Raw genomic sequence first — 9,733 nt, forward strand, 5'->3', positions numbered from 1 at the left:
GTGGGAAGTGTTATAAGACTATGGGGTACCCGTAGCATTCACAAGCGGTCAGATAGTATGGGAAGTGTTGTAAGACTGCAGGAATTTCCGTAGCATTCACAAGTAGTCAGATAGTGTGGGAAATGTTGTAAGACTGCGGGGGTAGCCGTAGCATTCACTAGCAATCAGATAGTATGGAAAGTGTTGCAAGACTATGGTGGTAGCCATAGCATCCACAAGCGGTCAAATAGTATGGAAAGTTTTGTAAGACTGCGGGGGTAGCTGTAGCATTCACTAGCATTCAGATAGTGTGGTAAGTGTTGTTAGACTATGGGATGACCCGTAGCATTCATGGATTCTTTCAGGTGATTAGGCCAGAGTGGGCCAGTTCGCAAGATTATGGGTAGACCACAACATGATTGGAATCAGGAAACGGTAGGTCGTTGGAGACTAGGTGTGATGTAAGACTACAATGGTTCTGGTAGCATTCACTTTTCGTAGGTAGTCGGACTATTATGATCAGGAAGATCAGAAGGAATAATGGAGTCATGAGCGGCAATATGGTTAGGGCAGAGTTCGATAGCCGTAATTCTCTTCGGAAGTCACGTGAGGCGACTGTGAGGTTGCTCTTGGCTCAACAACCGAGCACAAATTCAATATTTCAAATAAGCTGGGGACCAAGGAGGTCTCGGTTACTTTTGGAAAGCAGATAAGAGGTATCGTGATGTTACAGGTAATAGTAGTGATCTGGGATTTATATGTATGGAGTAGCTTGTGGATCGAAGGTCCCAAGTCACTTGCATTTGGATTAAATAATCTCAGAGTAATTGATTTGACCCTATTACGCAGCTCTTGTCTGAGTCTAACAGTTTCAGTGATGAATCTTCTACTAGAAGGATTATCTGAGCCTTCTGTCAAGTTTAAGTGTTATGCAAGGACATTTGGTCTGTGACACTGTTATTAGTGGGAACCTCGAGTTGTTAGAATTCGAATGGTCAGATGGGAGATAAGTGGACTGGGTCCACCAATAATGATTCAGTATGGGTGGTCTGTCAGAGAGTCAGACCATCTCAGGACCATAGATTTCAAATTGAGTAAATGGGTTTATGCCATAAGGAATTCGTTCATCTTTGTGTCGCAGAGCCTTATGATGGTTGGTTCCAGTAGCCTTGGAAAGGCTTTGGGATGCTAAGGGTTGTGGTCGGGTTGCTCAAGTTGTTTGGCGTGTCAGGAATGGTAAGGAGTGATTTCGAGGACGAAATCTAATTTAATGGGGGAGAGTTGTAACATCTCACTTATTAAATTAATGAAAATATAAAAATAATGAATGAATAGTAGCCCAAAATTCTATAATATTTAGCGGGTGTTGACTTCGAGGAGTTAAATGTCATAATTTTGGAATTGGGGATTTAAAAGTGTAAGTTCGGACTGGTTTTGTAAAGATTTTCAGAGGTCATGGAGTGTTTAGTAAATATTGGACCTAAATTTAAAGATTTTGGAGGCTAAGGGGATGAATGGTAATATATGGACTTTAGTTGAAAATAATTTGTAAAGGAGGCGCTATTTGGTAATATATGGACTTTAGTTGAAAATAATTTGTAGAGGATGGGCTGTTTAGTAAAATATTGGGCTTGTTATGAAAGGATTTTTAGAGGTTGGGGTAAAAAGGGTAAATTATGGACTTAATTTGAAAGAAAAAGGAGAAGGAGGGACTCATTGTGCCATTATGGAAGGAAGTTTCATGGGGTCGGGGTATATAACTCGTCACCGTACCAGTAACCCTAACCCTAACATCAAGAGTCAACTACCACCCTCTTCTCTACCTCTAGCTGCCGCTATCGGCTCCGACCACTTAGCACCATCGAATGGCTTTTGTCACGGGCAATAACAAAGACAGATGGGAAACCGGGAAAGGGCGCTACATCAGTTAAAGACCAGAGAAGAAGTTGACGTCGTTCAGTCGGGACCACCGTACACCACCTTCCTTCCATAGTGTTGCGTTAGCGGGACAACCATACACCACCTTTCTTCCATAGTGCAGTGTTGTCGACCGCTAGCCTTGCTATCGTTTTCAAGCTCATCACGTGTCGTCGCTTCATCGTTGCTACAATTCAACTCAGTCTGCCGCCGTTAGCTGCTGCTCCTGCCTGCCATCCCATGTCCCTGCCGCCTTCGTATGCCACTAGGTGGGTGGTTGGGTTCATTTTACAAATATAATAAGTGTGTGTGTGCTTCTGCCACTAATACGCATGATGTATATGTGGTTGCTTGGCCGAAATTCACGAAAAAAGCCACCACTACCACCGTGAAGTGGTGGCTAGCACCTCCGACCACCGCCTGCCACCACAAGGGTCGCTGAGTGTGTATGTGTGTGTGTGTTATTAGGATATTATGATGTATAATGTATTGATTAGCCAGAAAACCCAAAGGAAACCCACCACCACCACCACCGTGAGGTGGTCGATTCCGTCTTCTACCGCCACCGCCGCCATGTTGGGGGTGGTGTGCATTATGTGATTCGATTGCCAGTTTAGATGTTTGAACATGTTTTTGTTTAGAATCATAACCACCACCACCACCGTAAAGTGGTGGCTGCCACCGTGAGCCGCCATTGACCACCACTACCAAGGGTGGTAGTGGGTGGTGCCCGACTTAATTAACATTAATAAACCTAAATTTTTTAACCATTTGTCTAATTGGCATGCAATAGGTATGAAAACCCTAATTAGAGTTTATGGCCGTACACCCCCACCCACCCCTTATGGCTGAAAAGTCCTCCCTATATATGGAGTACTTGGCCTACATTCACCACTTTACACACTTCAAGTCTAAGAGTTTCATCTCTCTCTCTCTCTCTCTCTCTCTCTCTCTCTACTTCCATCGATTTTTCTTCAAATATCCTCAAAGATGTAAGTGTTCCTCCATCTTTATTTGTTTTTCATTGCTTTATATAGTGGTGAATCCATGTTCCTATCTCATTAATATCATCTTTGACTAGATCTTCATCTCTCACCAAGAACACACACTAGTTCTTGGTGGCTAAAAACCCACTTCCAGCTTCCTAATAGTAAGTAACTGCTTCCTATGCTTGTCATCTACTAGAAATGCTTGTTTTTCACCTAGAAATCGACCCAAAAGGCATGAATACGAAAGGTGTACGACCGTAATGTAACGCCCGTAGATACGGGCTAGTCAATTTAGAGATAATAGGGGTTGAAAATGACTTTTCGATAAAATATTATTTAGAATAAATAGTCTTAACCTACTCGTAGAATATGTCTCAAGGGTTCTATACATATAAAGAACGCTGAAATCCGAGTTATAACGAAGAAGTTATGGTCCGTCGAAGTTTTTTGGCAAAACCGGTATGACACCGGGGGACGTAAATAGTGAATATACGATGGAGGAATTTTTAGCCTTAGTGATCTGAACCAAAGTTGTAGTATACGTTAAACCGATAACATCCATAAAAAGAACGCCAAAATATGACTTCGTATGAGGAAGTTATGATTTTTCTAAGATTCGGCTTAGCAGTGCACGACCTGAAACTCGAAATTTAGTTCGAGCGGTTTTTGGATTATGCGACCTAAATGAGAGTTGAATATCTCATTAATAGGAACTCAACGGTAAAAATACAGACGAAAACGGAGTCCGTATGAAGGAATTACGAATTCTTCGCGGTCATTTAACAGTCTAAACTCCTCCTACTGCTAAATTTAAAATCAATCAATAATTAGCTGACAGAGTCTAAATGAAAGTTGTGGATCTTGTTTTTACCTACACGTGGATATAAAGAACGTCGAAAACGGAGCTCGTATGTGAAAGTTATGAGGTTTAGAAGTCGGCAGGGTGCTGCTGTAAAATGAGTGACGTGGCTGAATATGGGCCAAGGCTTTCTCCCCAAGAAAAGCCATCAGGTGATGACACATGGCACCGACTCGACGAGTCCATGAACCAACTCAGCGAGTCCATCAGGATTTTACCCTATAAATAGACTATTAATTAGTCACGGTTAACGTCAGACTAAACCCTAGTCATATTGATACTAGGTTTTGTCAATGAAATTGTTTTAAGAGTAACAAAGTGTTGTCCGAGTGCCGAGTCACCACCTAATCAGGTGAGTGCATGGTCGATTTCATCTTACACATAGATATGAAGTATTTTATATAAACTACGTGCTATGTGTGCATAATATCTATATACTTGTTATCTATGTTGGATGAACGATGTTATACAAGTTTTAAATGATTTAATATGTATACGTATATTATATCTACAGATATGTTGGGTATAACATGGGTAGATGAATAATGAGAGATAAAAGATAATATGAGTGATCATTGGCAGCTATGGACTTAGTTCCTATTTAATAAATACTGGTAGCTATGGACTTAGTACCTGAAAGATAAACGTTGGTAGCTATGGACTTAATACCTAAACACTGGTAGTTATGGATTTAGTACCCGATGAATGAACTTTAGCAGTTACGGAAATGGTGCTTTACGAACGAGCATTGGTAGATATGGACTTAGTGCCAGTCCTATAACCCTGTAAGAAAGGGACTTCGGAATAAATGGATGCATGATAGATGACTCTTAGGATAGATCCTTAAGAGTAAACAAGATAACGGGGATGGGTAATTGGGTTGATTGTTTGATTGTTTAAACATAATAATTATATTATTGTGGTTTGAAAACCCTATGTACTCACCAGGTTTCCCAACCTGACCCACTCAGTTTATTTATATCATAGGTGTTGATATGATGTCACAATACACTGAGAGATTAAGGAGATATAAATTGCTAGTGATATTGAATGTAAGTTCTGTTTATGCTTATGTTTCTGTATTGACGATGACATCCCAAATGTTTTAAAATGAATAAAAATACTTTTCCTCGGAAATGCTTTGATAACGTATTTATCATGTTTTACTGGGAACAAATTCCGCAACATTTTTATTAAAAGAGGTACTCTAATTTTTATAAAGCATAAACAAAATCGGTCTTTTCTGGACGTGAAAATGGGGATGTCACACGTAAACCCATGTATACGGCCATACACACCTCAATGGTCATAAACCCTAGTTGTTAGTCAAAGAATGGCCTTAAACGCTTGTTTAAGCCATGCATGGGACCTAGAACACTTCCGGGAGGCTAGAAAGGACCTTAATACACCTCAAATGCACACTTCACAAGAGTGTACAGCCGCAAACTCCTTGGCCGTACACGCATTGGCCCGTAAATCCATGGGCCGAACACTCTTGGGCCACAAACTCCATTGGTCCGCAAACCCATGGCCGTACACCCCTTTATGTAGCCGCAAACTTACCTCTTTCAATCACACATGATTCTAACACTTAGTTTCAAGTGTTTCCTAGTCTCTAAGGTGGTTTCCTTCCATAATTAGTGGTGATATACCCTAATCTAAAACATATATGTGTTATTATATGTTATAGGATCTGTTTGTGTTCGAGACTTCAATAAACACTCAACATCCATATCGACCTTACATTCGAATCCCACGTCAAACAGTGAGTTCATACCCCTATGCTTTTATAGTTTTTAAAAATTTTATGGGGGAATACAAGCCAAACACAAAGGATTTTTGGTGAACTAAAACATAAATATTTTCAATGAGTTAAAACTTATGCAACTGATACAAACCAACGCATTTCATAAAACATATAGATATTTTATCCCTTTTGTATTATGCGGAGCATAAGGGATATTTTCTAAACATAATTGCATAGTTTTCAGAACAGATCACGAACCTAACATTTCAGTTAAACTATAATGGGTATAGTTTAGGGAATTCATTACTAGTTTTACCGATACAAACTACTTACATGGTCAACCATATAAACTATGACAAATTTAGTTTATTACATACATTACTACAAGAGTTAAGAGTACAACAGATAATAATTATTTATGTATAATGATTTTTACTCCACAAGATATACCTCGAATTCAAGTACATAAGAACAATACGTTTCACGTATTATTACTTGTAAAGTCGTAATCTATTTGGGAGACACGTCCTTGGGTGCTTACAAACATAATTAAGTGGAGGACTACCCTTATGAATCAGAATCTCCTGGAGGGAGAACGTGATTTTTGTGTATAGATCTATACAAGATTGACTACCGCCCACCTTGCTGCTAGCTACAGTAGGACCGGCATGTGTACGGGTGACAAAGTCATATAGGATATTGGCATTCGATTCCCGTCGTATCAAGTTTAGTATGGTCATAAAACTCACTAGTAGATAATAATGACATATTTACGTAATAATACACTTCTCATGAACAATTTCTTTAATAACATAAGTGTGGAAATACTTATGCCTTATAGTTTCAGAACCATTAAAGCAACAACACACCTTCAAGGGAAAATATAGGATTTTTTCCAGTTAAGCTTCAGTACTTTACAAATAATCAGAGTAACGTTTTTATACATTGTTTACATTACTAGTGATAACTAACGATTTCATACAGATCAACCAATAACTACATTGCATACTGGCGGTAGCCAGGGTTTTCAAACAAAGCATACGATGCCTACATTAACGAGCAAACATATTAGAAAATATTGGATTTTCTTGGAAAGAATACATACATTTTACATTTTTCTTCATAGGTTTTCATTACAAAAACATGCTTATGAACTCACTAGCTTTATGCTGATATGTTTTCAAAATCGGTTGTATTCCCAGGACAACAGTAGACAGATACTCTTTCCAACTTTTGAGAAGACGGAGAATTCGGAGTCTCGTCTTTATAGTTTGCTACTTTTAAGGTATATAAAAAACTTCGTACTAAACAGATGTAAATATTCATATCCTAATGTAATGGTTCTGTTTACTTTGATTATTATGATGCAATTGTTATGATACTAAACATGACGTCCTCCACCCCCGAATGTTTCCGCCGTTCCGGTTTGGGGGTGTGACAGATTGGTATCAGAGCGATTGTATATAGTGAACTTAGTATACCGAACCTTGCAAGGTATATGATTGTAAACACTAAGGGTTGAAGTGCTCTGAGACCATATTGGATTCGATTATTCTTGTGTTTCACTTTGCATGTTTTGACTTCCATAATAATAAGATTATTCAAACTATTCACGGTTGATCATACTTTGGAAGTAGGTATTGAGGCAAGACTGTTATGAATCTGACTGTAGATTGTCCAGGTCTTTTAGACATAGCACAAGTTTGTTGTACTATTCATGAGTACTCATGTTATAAGATTTTAGTATTGGACTAAACCCAAGCTCATTTGAATCACTTCATAGATTTTATCACGAGTGATCATGATACGATAATATCTTATATTCTTGAAACGGAGAGATATGAGTTGTAGTTTACAAGTCGGTTGCACATTGATGATACGTAAACGCACCGGTAACTCGATGTTATAAAATCATTGTGTGTGATTTGATGAGTAAATAGAGAAAGCATATGATTTGAAGTTTATCCTTTCCTTTTACCCTTATAGGGATAAAAGCGATATCCGTGGGCCCCTTGATGATTTAGTGATGACAACCCTAAGCACTTGGTCAAGCCTGGACTGATTTAATCTGTTCAATTAGTCGGTCGTCTTAAAACGGAAATCAGGAAACAAGAGATGGATAGAGAGAATGATTATAATCTATGTCTCAGTTCATACAATATCTAGAATAGAGGAATATATGATCCCTTATCTAATGTACGCGTCATTGACTAGGTTAAAGTTCCACCGCGACTTTTAAGAGCTACGATTGCTAGTCGGGATTTTGGAGTTGTACTTGCAATAATAGTTATTAGACTTATCCAAGTGGGAGACTGTTGGATTAGGTCTCTAAGCCCATAACTATAATTGGTATGTACTTGACCCGAGAGTAACATGGTATATTTCGGGTTGCATATCACAAGGACAATTTGACAGGATGGATATTTAAGTAAGACATTATTTATGATTTACTAATATATTATGAGTATAATATATTAACTGAGAAATCATAATATTTAATTAGTATTGATCAAGAATTAATTTGGCAATCAAAAGAGACTAATTAAATGAACGGGACTAATTATATAAATTTGTGATACATATGGTTTGGGCTTTTGATCCATTGTGGATGAAGTTTATGTAACAATCCATAAAGAGTTAATCCGCATGAGTTATGGATCATAAGCCTATGAGTATGGATTAGGGTTTACACATGACCCTTGGAATCCTACATTATATATATGTTACCCCTTAGCCAGAATTGGTTGACCTAAGTCTTCTAAGAAGAACTATAACCGATTTGTATGATCCATACTCTCTCTCAAGTTCCTCTATTTGTTCATGGTGAGTTGTGAACCGTTTGAGGCATCACACTTAGGGTGCTAAGCTCTTAAAGGCTAAAATACAACAAGTTACAAAAGGAGGTAACTTTCTAACTAGTATTTTATGATTCAAATATCAACTTGTATGCTAGTTGTAGGCTTCATGCTTTAGATAATATTTTTGCATGTATAACTAGAGAAAACTTAGATCCAAAGCATTAGGGTTGTATGTGCCCCATAGGATTGTTGTAATACATAAAACCCAACAATAGTGTTGTTGAAGGTCTCACCCTAGAAGGGTGTGATTTGCTTCAAGAAGAGGGGGAAGTTAGGCCATCGATATATCGGAACATTCTGGATTATTGACAGGGTTGGAAAGTTTGCATATAGATTGGATCTTCTAGAGGAGCTCAGACAGATTCATAGCACTTTCCACATTTTGCCGTTTCAAAAGTGCGTACTCGACGAGGATGTAGTGGTATATTTGGATGACATTCAGGTTGATGAGGACCTAAAATATGTTGGGAAGCCGGTGAGTGTTTTGGAAAGGAAGGTAAAGGTTCTCCATAACAAGGAGATACCATTGGTAAAGGTACAATGCCAACATCAGAGGGGATATGAGTGGACGTGGGATCCAGAGGATGAGTGTAGCACCTGGTTCCTGGTGGTTTGGAGCTTGGGAAAAGAAGCAGAAGGTTGAGGAGTGCAAGAAGAGAAGAAGATCCGGAATCTACTCTGTGAGGGGCTTCTATTCAGGTAGAAAAGTTCCTACCTTGATCTTTAGTTCATTGAACCCCCCTTCTTGTCCCTAAAAAGAGGTTTTAAGCCCTAAGAACCTAAATCTCTATGTGTTTATGGTTAATGTTCTGCAAGGACTTCGGATTTGGACCTTTAGGACATCCTAGTAGCATAAATTCTCTGTGGTTGAGGTGATTGAGGACCCTATTAAGTGTAGTACCTCTTAAAGAGCAAGAGGGGTTTAAGCGTTGAAGGGTTAACCCTTCGTAACCGCACGCGGAATTAACCATGTAGCGAAGTCCCCAAAACCCCCAAACCCTCGTATGGGGTGTTCTGGTGTGGATTGGAAGCGAGTAGGGGATCCGCTCGAGGAACTCGACGAGTTGCTCGTGGACTCGGTGAGTCCAGTCAACTGGAAGTTGACTTTGACTTGGATTTCGACCTGGTCAAGGGTAAAAGGGTCATTTTACCCTAAGAACATCTAGCAGTGTTTGATTGATCATTTTGTGGGATTTATAGCCGGAGGACGTCCGGAGCAGCAGCAGCAGTAGACAGTCAGTTCCCGATCAGATCAGCAGCTACTTTGAGGTGAGTTACCTTCCAGTAGCGGTGGGTCTACGGCCACAATGCCGGCCCACCAGTAGGAGTTGTGTGATGGATGATTGTCTCTGTGATATTCATCTAAGGTTGCTACTACCTGTGA

This window comes from Lactuca saligna, chromosome 2 (genome assembly GCF_052625555.1).
Source record: "Lactuca saligna cultivar CGN05327 chromosome 2, ASM5262555v1, whole genome shotgun sequence".
In the NCBI taxonomy this organism is placed as follows: Eukaryota; Viridiplantae; Streptophyta; class Magnoliopsida; order Asterales; family Asteraceae; genus Lactuca; species Lactuca saligna.